Raw genomic sequence first — 5,234 nt, 5'->3', positions numbered from 1 at the left:
CACTGAAATGCTGACGCGTAGATGCCTTTTGGTCCTGGTTAGTGCCACTAACCGGGACCAAAGGTGCCCCTGCCTGGGCTCGGCGAACCGGCCACGTGGAGGACCATCTGTCCCGGTTCGTGTTAGAACCGGGACTAAAGGGGGGAGGTATTAGTAATGACCCATTAGTCTCGGTTCATGAACCGGGACTAAAGACCCTTACGAACCGGGACAAATGCCCCCTTTTCTACTAGTGAGTAGCTACAGATGTTGCTTAGACGGTGGCTTTAGTTTTATTGTTGTATGACTTTGTAAGGTCTTGTATTAATAATTAATAAAATGGTTGTATGCATCACCCAGATGCAGAGGCCGGGGGTCTTCCTCCTTTTCTAAAAAAAGTAATCACACGGTGGGAGTCTAGATGGAAACATTGTTCGTTTACTTTCAGGAGATAGGCTCGATAGAATTTTGTCCGTTAGCATGGGATGGAAGAAGATTGGGTCTGCTGCGGCTCCTGTTTTTTTTAGAACTTTTTGTGACTCCTGGTAGAGAGGAAGAAGGGGATCAGCAAGGCAACAATGGAGAAGATGGGTCGACCCCGGCAGCGTATCGATACTGATTCTGTAGGATTGGGCGCCTGATTCTGTAGGATCATGCGACCTAGAGGCCAATTTAATAGAAGACATGCCCAATTGGGGGTGACAGACCTATATTTTAATCTCGGTCGTCGATCTTTATGATTAACATATAATCAATGGATATGAAGTGGTGGCGTATGAAGAACTATGAAAGTCTCTGTCCTTTAATACTCGTATGCAACTATCTTGTATTAAATGGATTCATATTTGATGCTCTTATAGTCATGGTGTTTGACTAGTGACAAGCTATACGTGCTTATAGAATTGACTTGATTCATGTTGTTTAATTTCTGCGAGCATGTATGCAGCCGTGCTATTAGAGAATCTACAATCGTGGCCCTCATGTATTCCCCAAACGTCTGGGCTGCCTGCATGGTAACTACACATACATCAAAGTGGCACCAAACCTGTTCGCGTACATCCAACGCAAACGTCTGGCTGAGCATCACTTCCCATACCCAATCCAAATGGGACATCCGGACGCGCCAGCATGCGTCCACCACATCAGACGGAAGTGCGGGGCCCATGGCAAAATCCATCTATGGCACCGCTCCACCATCGTCGTCCTGCTGCAGCCATGGTCCACATGAGTGTGACATATTACAATATGTTGAACCCGTAGTGCCGGGTGGAGATCCAGGCGGAGATGCATGCCACGGAGTAGCGCTGCACCGCGTGCTTTGTGCCTAGTAAGCCTTCCTCTGGGGCATGAAAGTTTGGATGAGCACCTGCTGAAGCAAGACGAGGTGGAGGTACTGAAGGAGGATATGGACGCTCCAGACAAGATTGAATAGGTGGAGAATGAGGAGGAGGAGGAGCAGCCGTGAGATGAGGAGGAGGAGGAACCGGCGCCGGAGCAGGCCGGATTCGGCATAGAGGACACATTGGATGAGTTGCTTGCCCAAGAGGAGGAGGCGGCGGAGTAGTAGGCCATCCTCAAGTCCATCCAGTCCGAGGAGAAGGTGGCAGTGAATCGCAGCTTCATCCATAAGGCTGACTGAAGCGCAAGCAGCACTTCGCAGACGACGAGGAGGCGCCGGCGCTTCACCCTGCCGTCAATGACCATGGGGCCAGCGGCTTTGGCAAAGAGGTCATTGACATATCCGATGACATGTACTTTAGTTTTCTAGTTCTCAGCCTTGTTTATATGTACGTAGATCAAGTGGATGGTGCATGCCATTGTATGAAAACGGGTATTTAGAAATGGTGTTGTGTTGCAATGAATTAAAAATACGGGCTGACCGAGTGCTGTCTGTAGATGTGACTAGACGCGTCTGCGGACATTTGGGGGCTCAATTTTACTAGATTTTCTTGTACATGCTCTTAGAGTATTATAAATCCAACATTATGATCATAGGTTCTTTATCTATGGACGGACATATATCATTGATACAAGTAACTAACTACTATTAGTGTGATGGCGTTCTTGCATCTTCTAAGCGAGATAAGGAATGGGTTTCCCACATTGTGTGACTGAAGTTGGTGCACTAGCCTCCCCATGCATTAAGAATGTGTCTGTTACTACTCATAGTGGCTAAAATAGGTTTGGCTAGGGACTGGCAAATCTGAAGTTGAGTATCTGCAATCACGAGGGACAATTCACACAGCTTCCTTCAATGGATGTCTTACTGATAATGTTTTTAGGATTAAAGGAATGTACTCATCTATCAAATAAGTACTCATTAATCAAATAATTATGCTAAATATTCAAGTCTAATGAAATAAATTCATCAACAACCACCACCAAGTATCACATATACTACGAAAGTACATACTATTTTTCAAATCACATTGTACCCAACATAGTTTTGGCACTATAAATAATCTCAAATGTCTCAATGCGATCTACATGAAATTACACAAAACCATGTGGAAGTTTTGTAGAAGATGGGGCTGTTCTTCCTCCTGTCGACATACTAGAACCTGTGCGTTTTATGGATAAAGTATTATGAACATAGAAGTATTATAATTGCAGAACACATCCATTCAAACTAATTAGAAATATTTAATATTAAATTGATGATCTATTTTAATCTGTATTTTGCTTTTTCTCCATGTTGTTGTATTTATAAAAGTCTAAAATCTAACCATGAGCAACAAATATTCTTCACCCAATAATCACAGATAATAACATATAATTGATACATATCGAGATAACAACTTCTACACTGGGAAGGTGTGTAATTCTTAGTGATCATGCAACTAGGAATCATCAGGAACTATAAGTGTTTGTTGACTTTTTGTATTTTTTTCATGAAATTGTTCTCAAAATAACTACTAGCATACATGACGGTGAAGCTAGTTTGAAATATTGAACAACATTACAAGTGATACCCTCTCAAAATTAGAGAAACATATGTGGTATGCAAGATAGCTTACTTAAAATTGGTGCCGTCATCCTTTGTCTTTTGGTGGCCCGTCTATAATCTGCTGAAATTGTGGATAGATAAACTTTTCATCTTGCTATTGTAAAAGGTAACTGTGATGCAAAAAATATCAAAGAATAATGCATATGTGCAAGACTCTGGAGGATGTTTTCACACTAATATGATAGATATCTTGATATATGCATTTATATGTGAAATCATTTAAAAAATAATGCTAGCACAAAAGATTTCAAGGGTGTCAAAGTATTTAACACCACTAACAAATTACATCCTCCATGAGTTATACAGAATTACTATTTGTTTACCAGAAGTATTTCTTGAACTTGTCCCCAGCGTGATTGTTCGTCTAGACGGGATGATACACGGATATTTTATGAAATTAAATAAGTAATATTATCGTAAAACTACGTAACTGCAATCATGACGCGGTTCCCATCTAACATTTATAAAAACAATTTCTTTATCATGTCATGAAAGAATCTAAAATAGTGTTAATTATATATTAACTTAAGTTGAGTAACTGCACTACTAACTATTTTATGTTGAGTTCATGTAGAAGTCTGTTTCTTTCCATGATATGGATTTCATTTGCAGCCTAAGTTTTAGTATTCCGAACAATAATAATAGACTAATATTTTAAATGCATCGGTGAAATTACACATACCATGATTGTCCGTAGAAGTATCAGCTGATCTCTGTCAAAAAGTAGAGTACCATATGAAATTTAGACTTGTAAAATATATATGAAAAATACTTAATGGTATACATGTTTGTACAATTACTAAATGTTTTGATGTCAAGTAGTTAGGCACCTTCTTAACCGGCCTCCCCTTTACAGTTCCTGCTTCTAGGAACTCTAAAACGTTGAGTTTAGAGCAGAATTTGTGCCTATATTCCTTGTGAAAGTAGTACTGAAATGAGCAAAAAAGATATAGTTAATTTGACATAGACATGATTTAACGTGTAAAATTGCATAGAGCATACAGAAGGTGAAAGTTACTGTTGTAATAAAAAATCCGTTGTGAATATTAAAAAGGAAAAATGTCGTGGTGAGAGCAGACAACCGAGCATTCTATACAAAAAATTCTTTATTATATTTCTGTGTTGCATGTTCATATGAGTTATGGTTAAATGCTAGGACAAGTGACCATCCAAAAGTGTGTGGATAGATCAGAGTCACAGTGGTTGAATTCTGGGTTAAATACTATGACAAATTCAATTGTTTAGTTGAACACCAAAGAATTACATGTAGTTAATGTATTATGTTGACATTATGTTTTTGAAACTATGGCATCAGATTGTAAAAGGTTCCATGATTAGTCGAGTAGATGTCAATTATTTTAACCACTCACTACACAAGAGAATTCTATAATAAAATGATATCAGTGTGCCCTATGATTTGTTTCACATATATCCATCGTTGTGCAAAACCAAATACAAACTAGTGCGGAAACATATGCAGACTATTATTTGGATGCCAAAGATCAAAAAATTATAAGATAACTCAAGCAAAACACATGTTTGTGAACCTAATTAATTCATCATTTGGTCTGAAACTCTGAATGCTTGTCACGTAAACACTACATACGCTATGAGATGACTAGGGATTAACACAAAACAAAATTATTAGTGGAAAGAGCGCAGACGAACATGAGTGTACTAACATTGTCATACTTCTTCCCATCTTTTCGAAATTGTATAATAGCCGTCCACAACCCTGCTCCTGAATCTATATCTTTCAGCCACTGAGGGAGAGGTATATCTATGTAGTCTCTGGGTTGTGCCACTGGTAAAGATTCAGAGCTGACAACAGCCCTCCCAGCAGGGGAGGCAGAATCAATCTGAAGGCCATCGGTATAACCATGCCCGTCAGATCTTGCTTCCTTCCATCCGACAACAGTTAATACCATAGCAGAATCTGCTTCCAGGTCGTCATCCTGGGCTTGTCCGCCACAGTATGCGATCTCCATAGAACTATTGCTGATAGTTCTTTCACTCGAATCACTCGAATCTTCTGCTTTTTCAACACGTAGATCCATCTTGCCCTAGTTACCAACAAGTTAATGAAATGAGGAAGCAGAAATGGGATGAGGAGAATATATTCAAGGAAGGTAGATGAAAGCAAACCTGGTTTCCGGAGCGTAGAATGGGGAGATGCTTGGTAGGGAGCCCTGGGATGATTTGTTTTTCCTACTGATATGAGAGCAAGGTTGGAGTGTGTAGAGGAAGA

This window comes from Triticum aestivum, chromosome 4A (assembly GCF_018294505.1).
Source record: "Triticum aestivum cultivar Chinese Spring chromosome 4A, IWGSC CS RefSeq v2.1, whole genome shotgun sequence".
Taxonomy (NCBI): domain Eukaryota; kingdom Viridiplantae; phylum Streptophyta; class Magnoliopsida; order Poales; family Poaceae; genus Triticum; species Triticum aestivum.
This window is presented reverse-complemented; position numbering follows the sequence as displayed.